Source organism: Meles meles, chromosome 21 (genome assembly GCF_922984935.1).
Source record: "Meles meles chromosome 21, mMelMel3.1 paternal haplotype, whole genome shotgun sequence".
NCBI lineage: Eukaryota > Metazoa > Chordata > Mammalia > Carnivora > Mustelidae > Meles > Meles meles.
The window spans coordinates 35,335,787-35,350,058 of record NC_060086.1 but is presented as its reverse complement, the minus strand read 5'-3'; positions in this window follow the sequence as shown (position 1 = coordinate 35,350,058).

Below are 14,272 nucleotides of genomic sequence, written 5' to 3'. Positions count from 1 at the left end.
CTGCCCAGGGCTCCGGGCCCAAGGCCCGCCCTGTCTCTGTAATCCGGAGACACGCTGGAGTTAGAGACCTGCGAGCACCCAACCAAGGCTTTCCCTCCACAGGACTGATCAGAGAGAAGCAGCAGCTCCCTCTGGGACTCTGGTGTTGAAGCCTGTGCTCCTGTACCCCTTAAAACCTCCGGACCCCCAGATGGGGGGTGCCGCTCTCGCACACACACATCATAGGTCAGACGTGGCACAAACCCTGCGTTAGTTTTTTCGCTTTTATTGTTTTGTTTTTCACTTTTATTGTTTTGTTTTGTTTTTTTCATCTTCCTTCTCCAGTAGCCTCACCTAAAGGCAAGGTTTGTGTCTTCTCTGACCCAGTCTCCCCAAGGCTGGGCACAGGACCTGGCATTCTGTGGGCTGTCTCTGAATGTGTGGTGGATGGACGGATAGATGGAAGGAAGGAAGGAAGGAAGGAAGGGGGGAGGGGCCATTCCTGGGCAAAGTCCCACTTCCCACGGCCCGAGTTCCACTCATGTGTCTGTGCCCGTCGCCCCGGCCTCGAGGCTCCTTCTGTTTCTCTTCTGTCTGGTATCTTCTAGGCCTTCCCAAGGCCAGCCGGAGACCTTGGACAGAATCTAGTCAGTCCCATTGACGAGGACAGGAGCAGCCGAGGACTCCACTCTGCCACCATTAGAGACTGCGTCCCCCAACCCTCGCCGGGTGTCTGAGCTGCGGCAGCTGCTGCCTCCAGCGGAGTCTCACGCAGGACCGGGTGGCTTCAGAGCCCGCAGACCAGGTTCAAGTCCCCGCACTGTTATTCCTCAGCCACTCGTCCTGGAGCACACGGGTGAACCGGGGCCAGCCCTGGCTGGGGCTTCGGTGGTATCGTGGGGACAAGGAAGCCAAGCCCTTGACGCCCGGCCTAACCTAGGGTCACCTTGCTGGTGGTCCTCACCAGCAGCCCAGCTAGAAGCAAGGAGGAGCTTTGGGAAGTACCTGCTGCCCAGGCCCCTCTCAGGTGCCTCCAACGAGTGCCTCTGGGGTGGGGCTGAGCCATGGAATCCTTTTATGGCCCTCTGGTGACCGAAGGGCAGTTGGGATGAGAATGAGCCTTGGTCACACTCTGTCCCTCACTGCAGCCACATCCGGAAGCCCTTTCCTGGGACAGGCCCTGTGCACCCACCTTTCTTCCGAGCCACCCTCCCCCACCTCAGCACCTGCAGCCACTATGCCTCTGGTCACCCCAGAAGGCAGCTTGTCACCTGCCAGAGCCCACTCCAGAGACAGCCCCCTGCTTTCTTCTACCAGCGTCCACTGGCTTCCTTCCTGGCACTTGGCACACCTCGAATTACTTTCATTTAATACATTCCAAATCCCATTGTTTTCAGCTTGAAGAACGCTGAGAGCAGAGCCAGAGACAAGGCCGTGGGTGCCAGCTGGGTTTCCAGGTGGTGATCCCAGCACGCAGGAGCGGGAGCAGAGAGAGCACCCGATGCCCAGGCCCCACTGCGGACCTCCCTGCAGAACCTCCCAGAACCATCTCGCGACTGCATCCGAGAACACAGAGGTCAGGAGGCCAGCCACAGGCTCTCCCTGTGGTTGATTTGTGCCCTGGTGAGAAGGGCCTGGCTTCAGGCAGGGTGGCTGGGGCCCATGGAGCTCCCCCCCTCCCCATCAGCCAGCCCTCGATGGGACTGGGACGAAAGATGGGAGACCCTGCAGGCCCTTGAGGGCAAGAGCCGGCGGGGTGGGGAGCCTGGCCTTGGAGGTGGCTGGGGGGGGTGCTGCTGGGCCTCAGCCCATGTACCGCACCAGCAGCTTCCGTGCCGCCCAAGCAGGCTTTGTAGAGAAACTGAGCCAACATCTTCAAAGGGGAGATCGCCTGTGAGCAGCTGGATTGATGGCTTCCTCTGAAAATCAAATCAAGGACCCTGGGCCCACATTCCTCATGGGGACCGTCACTCAGAAATGCGTGTGGACTAGCCACTGGGCAGGTGTGGGCCCCCGGGGACATGGATACAAGCTGGACACAGTCGCTGACCTCACAGGGATCAAGCTCTCCCAGCAGACGGACACACGGACAGGCAGGCAGGCAGGCCATTCCTTTCCCGCCCTGCCACCCGCACAATAGGTACAGGAAACAACTTCTCAGGGCTCCGTCTCCTCATCTGGAGAATGGGTCTGATGAGGGTAGCTTCGCCCTCAAGGGTCCCCGGGTTGGTCTCCGGGGTTCCTTGTCCACACGTACTCCTCCCACGAGGGTAGAAACCACCTGGCTAGTTCATTCCATGCAATACTCGTGCCGCGGCCCCACTCTGCAAGGGTGGCTTCTGGGCCAGGCTGGGCTCAGCACAGACAGGTGATGGTGAGAAAGACGGACAGAAAGTCAGGTGCGCGCCCTGACAGGAGGCTGTGCCCAGAGCGTGGCCCTTTGTGGCCACCCGAGGCCCCCAAGCCTGGCCGCTGGGAGCAGTAGCAAGCACAGGAGGGTCCAAAGCCAAGAAGTGACAGATGGGACTCTTTGCAAGAGATCCTGGGCCTGCAGGCGTCCATGGCAGCACGGAGGGTCACAAGAGAAGTAGGCGACCCAAGACGAATTTAGGAGGTAAAACCGGCAGTTTCATTGGGCGGAGCCGCCCACTACCTTCTCCCTCCTTTGATGTGTTCAGTTTTTGTCTTTCTTCTCTTGCACCAGTTGCCAAAGGATTGCATAGCTTTGGTGACCATCCGGCAAAGTACCCAAGAATAGTATTTTCCGTAGTCCCACACTAAGGGTCAACTCTTGGCGGGGAACCCTCTGCTGGCAGATTCCTTTCCAGTCTTTTCTCTATACCTTTGAGCCGTTGAAATAATACAGTGGGTGTCGCTTCATGTCCTGCTTTTGACATTCAGCGTGCCCCCCCCCGCCCCGCCCAGGTCCCAGCATCTCCCTGTGTTCCCGGAAGCTCCGTTTCCAAAAAGAGTTTCAAAGGTCCGCTGGCGGGATGTGTCCCTCGGGGTTGGCTGTCGCCCATGGGTGGACATGGAAGTTGTTTGTACTTTTATTATTTTGACTCACCCTGCCGAAGAGCTTGATACATAAACCTTTGTCCACATTGTATATTATCAATCCCTAGGAGAGGTTCTGAGCCTGGGGATTACCCATCTGGTAGAGACAGAAATCACTTTAAGGCTCTGGCTACAAATTAACAATTGGCTTTCCGGAAAGGCCAGAACATTGGCGCCCTCACAAGCAATGTGCCATCTCCCCCTCCCCAACCCCCACCACCCCGCCCGCCCCAGCATCCCCAGCACGGAGGGCTGTCAGTTCTAAATTCCTTCCCATTTGCCAGCAGGGCTCAGAACTCACTCCTCTGGGGAGACCTTCTTCACCCTTTCCCTCTGCATCCTCTGCATTCCTGTGGCCACTCCCTCCCCTCTCTCCACCTGCCCCTAGCCAGTCCCAGCTTCCCAGCTGTGGTTGACTTTGGTCTTACCATTTGCGGCAGCGGCAGCGGCGGGGGGAGGGGTAAGACCTCCTCCGAGGCACATGAGCCCCCCCCAAGACATCCAGCTTCCCAGCCCCCATGAGCCAGCCCATTTTGAGCATCTCTAAGGTGCTGAGAAGCTCCCTCAGCAACCTGTAAGGTCAGCGTGATGCTCTTTTACAGAGAAGCCACTGAGACCCAGCCCAGAGAGGCGGAGTGACTTACTCAAGGTCACACAGCTCCTGAGTGGCATTGTAGGGGCTACAATCGCAACAACTCCCGACTCCTGGGCTCTGCACACATGCCGACCCCAGCTAAGCGATGTACATGCCTGATCTCAGTTTATCCTCCCCAAACACCACCACACAGCAGTGCTAGCGTTATCCCCCTTTTACAGATGAGGAACCCAAGGCCCATAGTCACCCAACTCAGACGTGGAGGAGCCCTGAGTCTGTGAGGCTCCAAGCTGTACCCTTTGCTTCTTAGAGAGCGAGGACAAGAGTCCCCACGCCACTCCTCCCATGGGCCTGAGCAGGGCCCTGGCCAGCTCCAGCTGCCTTGGCAGAGGGAACACCCCCCCCCCCACCTGCCCAGAGAATTCAGAGGAACTTGCCTAGAGCATGCCCTATCTCACTGTTTTCTCTTGAACCCGCTTATCTCCCTCGCATTATCGACTCTGGGCTTCTTGCCAATCTGCCTGGGTTGGAACAGTCCTTTGGGGGTAGCTCCTGCTAAAATACCCTGGGAACTGTACCCTGCCCTTGGTGGCATCTGTCACTGAGAAAAGGTGACTGCAGAGCCCCCCACCCCCCACCCCGCTGCCCTCCAGCTGCTCCCTGGGAGGCCCCAGGGGGCGGGGAGGCAAGTTTTACTTTCCCTGTCGCTGGAGCATTGGTTCAGCAAACATTGATTGGACATTTACGGTGCACCAGGCACTGTACGAGGCACTGGGGAGGCAGCCAGGAACAAGTCAGACAAAACTCCACACCATCTGCAGCTGAGCTCCCGGCAGGGGAAGGCAGACATTGAAGAAAATAAGCACATAAATCCCACAGCAAGTGCAGGTGCACGAGAAAGCACAGAGAGAGCCGAGGAAGGAGGGTCAGGCCAGCCGGGGAGGAGAAGAAGGGGCAGCAGCTCTAAACAGTGATCAGGGAAGGTTGTGTTTAGGAAGGAGAAAGATTGAAGGAGGTCGGGAAGGGATGTCCGGGGCAGTAAGAGTATCACAGGCGGAGGGAAAGGCCAGTGCAAAGGTCCTGGGGCATGTTAGAGGGACTGTGGGGGCTCTGGAGCCACTCAGACCTCTGCCTCCCATGCTTGCAAGCCGTGCAGGGACATTGGTGAGAGACACGGGAGGATGTGCACCCTGAAGGCTGGGCCCAGGGGAACCTGGCTTCTTCGTCCTCATTCTGTTCACCTTCTCCTTTGTCATCGGTGTCTTGGTCACTAGCCTGCACCGAGCACCACCTCTGAATTGGGCGTTGTGCTAAGTGCACGGTCACGATCCATCTCTTGTCACCTCTCAGCCCTGTGTGGTGGGCGCCATGATCTCCCATTTTCCAGGTAAGGAAACTGAGGCACGGAGAGATTAGGAGCCTTGCCCAAGATCACTGATCTGGGAGTCGAGACTGGGATTGTTCCCCAATAGGCCTAACCCAATACCAGCATCTTGCCCCCAGCCCAGGGGGAAGCTCTGCACCCAGGCCCTGCCCTCTGGGGAGTGGGCACCCCCCCAATGGGCATCTGCTCCCAGAGCCTGCAGAGGTGGACGGTCACACTAACTTCCCTTCCACCTGTCCCAGCGTGCTTGCCCTCAGTGCAGGGGGCTCGGCTGTGTTTCCCAGAGGAGGCAGCCCTCTTCCCACACTGCATCCATGGACCACCAAGGGGTGGGGGGGGTGGCGGCCGGGGAGCTTGGGGCTTCCTCCAGCCCAGCCCCCAGCTCCTGTAGGGGCTCCCCACACCCCTGCTGGGGCTCCCACGCAGGAGAGATGCCTTGGGGGGGGTCTCACGTGACCTCAGAGAGCACAGGGGATAGAGCCGCCCTCTTCTGCACTCCCTTTTGGTCCATCACATAAAGGAAAAAGAAAGTCTCCACGGAACGCTTCTCCATTTTTAACAGCCTTTTATCTTTTTTTTTTTTTAAGATTTTATTTATTTATTTGTCAGAGAGAGAGAGAGGGAACACGAGCAGGGGGAGCAGCAGGTAGAGGGAGAAGCAGGCTTCCCGCTGAGCAGGGAGCCCGACGTGGGGCTCAGTCCCAGGACCCTGGGATCATGACCTGAGCCGAAGGCAGACACTTAACTGACTGAGCCACCCAGGCACCCCTTTAACAGCCTTTTTAAAAAAATAATAATAATTTTATTTTTATTTTTTATAAACATATAATGTATTATTAGCCTCAGGGGTACAGGTCTGTGAATCGCCAGGTCTTTAATGGCCTGTTAAACATGTGCTGCTCCCCCCTTTTTGAAAAACATGGAAGCAACAGGCCACCTCCGAAGGCAGAAGTGACAATTTTCTTTGATTTTCGCTGTACTTCTTCACTCTTCCCCACCACGCGTGTCCAGCCAGACGAGTGTTCCGCTGGGACTGGTATCGCGAAATGTCCCTTTCCACGAAAATCCCTTTTTCAAAGTGTGGGGTTTAAAATAAATGTGTCCGCCACAACAGGATACCCCTCCACCCCTGCTGGCTCGGCTGCCGTCACCAAGACCAGAGACAGGTGCCGGCAAGGACACGGGGACCCCGGGGCACCGCGCTGGGAATCCAAGCCCGTGCAGGCACCGCTGAGAATACGGCGCTTCCTCGAAACACGATAAAGAAAACCACCCATAGGCTCCAGCAACCTCACTTCTGGGTGTTTAATCCAAAGAGAGGGACATCGCTGTGTCCAAGCGGCATCTGCCTCCCCGCCATCACGGCGGCATCATTCACAAGACACGGGAGCAGCCCGAGGGACCCCGGTGGGTTAACGGGTAAAGAAAATGTGGGATCTACAGCCAGCCATAGAAAAAGAACCCAGTCCTGCCACTCGTGACAGTGCAGATGGACGGCGAGAGTCTTGCGCTCACTGAGATAGTCATCAGGAGCCGGACGAACACTGTTGATCTCACTTCTCCGCGGAACCTTGAAAAGAAAAGAGACCGCGTAGATACGGGATCCTGTTTGTGGTTGCCGGGTGAGAAAAGCGAGACCACCCCAGCTCAGCCTAGGACGGGGGGGATGGCTGTGGGGCCGTGGAGACCCGGACGGGCTGGAGGGCCCCCCGCTGAAAGCAGAGGAGCCTGGCAACCTGCTTCTTGGTGGAACATCCTGGAAGCGGACATGGCTGAGAGACCCACGAGAGCGTGAGGGAGCTTCCCTGGGCAGCTCCGCGGGTCAGTTTGGAGGCGACAGGTGACACCTGCTCACATTCCACGAGCCACAGCAAGGCCCAGGAGCACAGTGACCTGCACCCAGGAGGAGAGGAGAACCGGGCATCTCGGTGAGGGGTGGGGAGTGGCTAGTGATTTCCCTCACACCCCAGGGAACCCCCAGACCTGAGCAGCCTGATGCCGAGATGGACAGATCCCAGTCCCAGGCTCCCGGGGCTGGGTGACATGCAGAAGATGCTCTCCCTCCCCCTGTCCCTGGGGACGCGAATAGAGCAAGGAGGAACGGCAAGACGAGAGTCCTCGGAAGAGTTACCCCAAAAGGGACTGCATTTGCCCCAGAAGAGGCTGGCAAGTGACGAGAGAAGGATCTCTGCCATCAGAAGGGGTGAGTAGGAAACTGCCCGCTGTTGGCACGTCTGGGGGTGACCACAGTCCCGGTTAGCTCCAGCAGCCACGCCACGGCCCGGCCCTGCTCCGTTTTGCACGCAATGGCTCCTTTTCTCCTCCCGAGCCTATGAGGAGACCCCACTGTTCCCCCATGTCACCGAGGAGGAAGCTGAGGCCCAGAGAGGCCGGCGTAAGGACACAAACAGGGTCTCTCTCTCTGGCCACACCCCACCACGTGCAAGCTGTAATCCACCCCGTTGCACAGATGGGCAAGCCAAGAGCCAGAGAGGATCGGTGACCAGCCTGAGGGCCCCTGGGTGGCTCAGGGCAGAGAAGGGGCCAGGACCCAGTCCTTCTGACTTCAGAGGCCAGGATCTCACCCTCTGGCCACACGTCCTCTCTGGCAAAGCCGGGAGACTCAGAGCTGCCGCCTGCATAGCCCCAGCCCAGGGCTATGGCCCAGCCTCAGAGAGGGGGTGCGGTGGCCGTGATGGACAGGACCTCACCCACTTCTTTGAAGGAAACCTCCAGGCAGCCTGTTCCTCGAAGGAAGGACCACACCCGGTGTTTACCCGCTGGGTGCCCTTGCCAGGGGATCACGGCAGATCCTGCCACGTGTCCACTTCTGGGGAGGGAGGGAGTGGTCAGGTGGCCTGGGGCAGGGTTCCTGCGGGTCCTGGGCCTCTCCCTGGCACCCAGGAAGTGGGTGGAGCAGGAGGCATGGACCCCAGGGCCCTGTTTCCCCTTCCCCATCACACCAGGCAGGGCTCCTTCTGCCCTTCTGTGCCTCAGTGTTCCCATCTGGTTCGTGGGCACAGTCATACTTCCTTCCTGGAATTGTGCAAATCAAGTGATGTCCAGTGTGGGGCTGGCAGGGCTGTTGCAAGGAGCCTGGGCTTTATCCTTGGGGGCTCTGGGAAGCCCTGTGGGGAGGGTGGTTAGGGGGATAAGCTCAAAAGAAAGAAAAGGAAATCCTAGGACCCAGCAAGAAAGAAGGAATTCAAGGTAAACGAGACACGAGGGAAGGTAGGCTCTCTTTCTGCCCATCTGATGCCCGGGGATGTGGCCGTGGAACAGAAATGTGCAGGGGAGGGCAGAAAAGGGACTGGCAGAAAAGCAGGACCCCAAAGAGCTCCCCCTCCATGAAAGAGGGCTTCACTTTGCTCACTGGGGCTGGGAACGCGGCCACACGCAAGGGAGGGAAAGGAGTCTCCCGTGAGAAACTGAAAGTCCATGACAGGAAGGGCAGGGGTGGGGTGGGGCGGGGCAGGGGGGCGGTCTGGGGTCTGGATTGGCTCCACACGCCACTCTGCTGCCATCTCAAGCCAAGGCAGCCGCGGTAGGAAGACCCGTCTCCCGCTTGCGATGCCCTCGGAGCAGATGCCCTCGGAGCAGCAGCCAAAGCGAACCGGGCAGGACCCAGTGGGAAAACACCCCATCCCGAGACCAGCACACGCCCTGAATGTCCCCGCAGAAGGGGAGCTCACAGAGACTCTTTGAAATCCTACCTTGCAGGACCCCCCACCGCTCCGCCTTCCCGGGGTCTCTATCAGAGCATCCGGCCCTCTGCCATCCACCACGGGCTGTCAGTCTGAAAGGTGTTCCTGCGGACCACCCCCTTCCTTGTCTACCCCCCACCCCAATCCCGGGAAACCCGCCTTTCTCCCAAATGCCTCGTGGGAGTGTGCGGTGTGTGCGGAGGCACTGACAGAGGGGCTGAGTTCTTCCACCTGGGGCCGGGGATGAGGAGTCGGTGGGAACCCTGGACGTCTCGGAAGTTCTCCAAAAGCTGGAGGGAAGGTGCCTTCCTGGCGGGTTGAAGGTGGTGAGCGCAGGTCCAGGTCTCACATAGCCTCGAGGGACGGTTGGCCTTCATGAGGCCACTCTCCAAGAGCTGAGCACGAAGAAGCCTATGATGGGCCCAGGGACACGGGTGGCCAACCAGGTCCCTGCCCTCAGGTGTCACAGTCTGGGGCAAAGCTGTCCAGAGCAGGGGTTGCCCGTCCAGCGGCGGGGAGGGGAGGCCATGGCCCAAGAAGGACGGCAGACAACAACAGCCCTCCTCCGGGGCCCTGGGAGGACTACAGGCAGCCGCCGGGAGCGTGGCCCACGGAAGGGTTACTGGGCTCATTACTAATGAATGAATGGCCGGCCCAGCTGATGACTCGCCTGAAGGAGCCACCGTGATTGATCTAACTCGGTGAATGGACGGATGAGAAAAATGAATCCATGAATGAAAGGCGCAGTCCCTGCCTCCCCAGCCCCTGCCGAGAAGGGGCCTGGTCCCCCGGGGGGGGGGGGCGGGGAGGAGAGCCAGCCCTGAGTCAGAAGGAGGTCAGAGGCCAGGCGATGAGTCGCCAGGGCGTACGGTACACGCCATGACCCCACACTTCATCACTCCCGCCACGGATAACACACCAAGGGCCTGAGCACGGTTCCCTGAGTCACTGGCCATGAAGGCGGCCTCGGGTGCCCCTCCTATCCTCTCCTGGGCCTGGCAGACAATGAATCAGGGCTTTTGGGGGGCACTGTGTATCAACGATTCAGCAAGGAGTGTCCAGCCCCGGGAGGGAGCCCTTGGGCTCCAGGGCCCATGGCTCCTGGGGAGTTTGGAGATCCTGGGGAGGCGGGGCAGGAGTGGTCCTCCTGCCCCCCCAACTGGCTGAGCTTTTGGGGGGCTGAGACCCAACCTTGCAGCCAGCTCTACCCACTGCAGTAAATAATAGCAGTGACTGTGAACATTTGTGGAGTCGGGCCCCACGCCAAGGGCACTGTTCCTCTCCTCCTCTAGTCCTCTTGCACCTACCAGGAGGCAGGTGGAGGATGGCCTCCCGCCCACGACCTTGTCCACCTTCCATCTGGTTCCTACCTGCGCAACTGACCGTCACCAGCGCCGCTGCGTCTGATAGTCTCACTGGTGGCATTTTGCAAGAAACAGGCTCAGAGTAGCTGAGCAGCTGGGAGAGGGGCTTGGGGAGGGGGCAGCCCTGGGTCCCAGGCCCGGGAGATCCTCAGGGAGCGCTTGCAGATGAGAGGCAGAAATAAGGGGGCATGTGGCAAAGACTCTGGGGGCACGGGGCTGCCTCCAGGCATCCCCGCAGGGGAATTTGGGCTGGGGGATTTGAGCCGTTGGAGGCTGAGGCTGGGGCTTTCTTGCCCTCTTGCTGGGCTCCCCCTCCGGAGTGGGGAGATTGTGTCTCCATCCATCTGCCCACCCATCTGGGGTCCCCTCAGGCCTCAGCAATGACTCTCGCCAGAGGGTCTGCAGAGCCTCGTGGGGGATAATTTGCCCATGAAAAGGGGGGAGGGAGAGGACAGCTCCAAAGCCAAAGAAGGGGTCCCGTGGAGGTGGGCTGGTGCTCAGGCCGACCTGAGTGGGGTTTTCTCTGCCAAGGATGACTTTCTAGGACGCTGGGACTCGTGGGGCAGAGGCACACCTGTCATCACCCTGTGGGTGGACCAACTCCAGACGGTTCTGGGAATCTGGAGACCAGCCAGCCTCTTGGAGGTTCAGCGGAGTTCTTTGGAAGGGGCGGGGAGGGGAAGAGGCAGCTGGGAGCAGTTTCTCCCTCTGTGTCTTCCTCGCTGTAGTCACAAGCAAACCCTTCACCGTCCCCCACCCCCACCCCAGATGGTGAATTCAGGGCTGGCTCAAGTCACACCACCAGCATCAACCCTGCTGCCCCCGCCCCCAGACACCAGGGATAGGACATCGCTTGTCCATCTGTGGGGCACTGGCTCAGTGAAGTACCTGGCACGCAAGGCATGAACGGAAGCTGCGCTTTCCTCATCTTCCAGGAAGCCGAGCATAACCGGAGAGGTTGAGTAACTTGCCCAGAGTCACACAGCTCTAGGAAGTGGAGTCAGGATCAGCACTCAGAACAAAAGGATTCTGGGCTCTGATTCTTTTGCCCACTCACACCTCAACTGCCGCAGGAAATGTTTGCTGGGATTATAGACTCACTTAAGTTTGTTACAGTCCATCCCTACCGTGGACCATCGCCAGCCATGAAATGGTGATTGGGAATCTCTCTTCCTTTGGGAAAACGTCACTGGTGTATAGCTAATGGGAAAAAGCAAGCTGCAAGAGTCGGAGGACGACGACACACTTTTGTTCGTTTAGACGGAGTTATCCTAGAACGATGGCCAGACGGTGGGATGTTCCAAGGCTGGCCACAGAAACCCTGGAGGACAGAGGGCAGGGTCCCACGGGGAAGGATGGGGCCCAGCCCACCAGGCGTGGTGCCCTCAAGCTGTCCTGCCTTCTCTGTGATGGTCATTCCCATGTCATGGGAAAGGAGTGTCCCACTGATGGGGATCTGAAGACCCCAGGGCCAAGGAAGAGAGGGGCAGTAGGTAGGTGAGGAGGCTCGAGGGCCCTCTGGGATGGGAAGGAGGAAGGCAGAGTGGGTGCCTGGAATGACTCTTCTGCCTGGCAGGCCTCCCTTGCCACCCTCATGGTCAAACCTGTTAGTCCTCCAGACCAGCTCAGACATCCCTTCCTCCAGGAAGCCTCCTAGATTTCCCAGCCAGCCAGGCATTTTCCTTCCTCGGTCCTTCTCCAGATTCCTTGTATAAGACTTGGGGCTTCCAAACTCCTCCCTTCAACTCTGATCTCTTTGAGGGCTCCCAACCCGGCCATGGGGGGGACAGGGCGGGGGGGCTCCTTTTGGTAATGCTAGCCCCTCCCACAGGGGCCGCTGCAGAGTGGAGCTCACCACCCTCTTGCTGGGGTCCCTGACCCCCTCGAATTGCAATTCTCTCCCCACCAGGGCCTTGAGTGTCATATCTGATGGGGTCCTTACCACGCCTGGTTTGGGGGACGGTATCACTGTGTACCCCTTCTCTACAGCTGTGGAAACCGAGCCCCAGGGAAGTGCAGGGTCTTGCTAGGCGGCGACACAGCCAACGAGTGCCAGAGCCGGAATCCAAGCCCGCTTTGGGCTGTGTCTGCAGAACGGCTCAGAATCTGCCCACCTCCCTCCACCGTGCTTCATCGTACGTGAAAACCTGATTTCTCATTCAACGGCTGCCACAGAGAGGCCCAGAGCAAGGCCACCAACAGGCAGAGGTGAATCCTGGAATTCCAGTAACCCAGCTTTTCTGTAATGCCTCCCCATGCCGGCCCTCCGTCCCGGGGATTGTGGTCCCTGTTGGGGTGGGGGAGGACTGAGGCCCAGGAGGCCCGCGGCTCCCAGCCCACCTGGCTCCGACGAGGCCAAGCCCTGGCTGGCCCCCAAACCCCTGGTGTCTGAGCCTGGCTGAGCCCATGAAGATCTGCGCCTTGCTTGGAGCCTCCCGGAGGGCATCTGAGAAATAGTCTTCCTGCTCAAAGTCCGGCCAACTTTCCGGAAAGGAGCAGGGGGAGCTGGGAAGGAACACAGAGGGGCCAGGTAGCCGACAGGCACGCTTCCTGCAGGAGGAAAGTCGACCCATCTCTTCTGGGAACTGGGATGGCTCAGTGATAGCACGGTGCCCTTTGACCCCTCAGAGAGCACCCATCTGGCGCTGTTGACAGCACCTTCCTCCTTCCCAGGGAAACGCAGCTAGCCCGCTTGGAGTCTCCACGTCTGACACCCAGGTGTGCCTCTCCAGCCACCTGTCTGGCTGCCACCCAGGGCGCCCAGCTGAGGGCTGCGGGGGGGCGGTGGGGAGGTTGCCTGCCGCCCAGGCTGGGTCATTGGAGCTGAGCCGGGAGCTTACCGGGCCCAGCCGGGCTGCTGAGTCCCGCTTCCTGTTCCCGCCGCTATGCAAATGCGGGGGGGGTGGGGGATCTGGGCCTCTCCTGGGGCAGGCTTCCCGGAATGATGCCATCGATTGTCCTGAGAAACCTGGCCCCGAGGGGGGCCCCCCCTCCGTAAGAGGAGAAGGCTGTAAATAGCTAAGATCCCTTTTCCTCCTGGGGCAGCCCTGGACATGGGAGCCTGCGTGTGAGGCCAATGGGGGCAGCCGCACCTGCGCTGGCCTTTGCAAGAGCCTGTGGCAGCGTCCCCCTCTCGTCCCCGAGTCCCCAGCTGGTGGGTGGGGAGCGGGAAACAGAGGTGGCCTCACTGGCTCCCCTTCCAGGGCCCAGAGCCCACCATGCCCAGTCCCCTCTATTTACACACAAGGAAACTGAGGCCACCAGACCAGCCCTGGGACCTGCCTGGGTGTCGCCTCTCTCCGACTCACCAGGCCTCACCCCAGCAAGAGCGACACATTTCTGCTTGCCGTGATCCCTCTTCCAGCCCCCACGGCCTCGGCAGCCTCGGGTCCCAGCCCGAGCCTGGCTGCCTGGCCTCCCCCCCTCAGGCCCTGCTGTGCAAGGAAGGGGTCCTTCTTAAGCTTACATTGGACCATGTCACTCCACTGCCCAGGCATCAAGCCTCCTTCGGATCTGGGCGCCACAGACTGGTGCATCATCAGACCCCTGCCCCAGCCCTGTGTGGCCTCCTCTCTCTGCACCCCTGCCCCACACATACCCCAAGTAATGCCACAACTCTTCCTCGGTGCTCGCTCCTGCGCCTCAAAGGCTTAGCTCAAGCTGCCGTCTTTTCCTGGGATGGCATTTCCTCTGCGTAGCGTTGCTGCCTCCAGGAAGCCTTCCTGGATGCCCTCAGCAGGACCAGGGCCTCCTGTGGGCCCCCACCTTCTGCATGTCCCCCTGTCATGACACAGAGAGCTGCCATTGTCCCTTTAGTGTCCATCTGCTTCCCTGGCCCAGGGCCTCCTTGAGGAACCAGCTCTCAGAAGAAGCCAGGATGGGGCAAAGCAGACAGGCATTTCACGTGTACTTAGGACATTGGCCAACAGGGTGGATGAAGGATGGCCTCCTTCCCACCCCACCACCCACGCCCTTCCTGGGAACATGAGAACCCTCTTCTTGGGTCTGCTTCGAAGGACCTGACATGAGGACAGTTGGTGATCACACTGGGGAGGCCAAGAGGAAAGGAGAGGCTGAGTCCAGGCTTTGGCTCCTGCAGCTGTCCCGAGACCGGGTGTGCTGGACTGAGGTCAGTGAACGGGAGCAGGTGATATGAGGCAAGTTGATATGTCACCCATGGCCCCCTGGG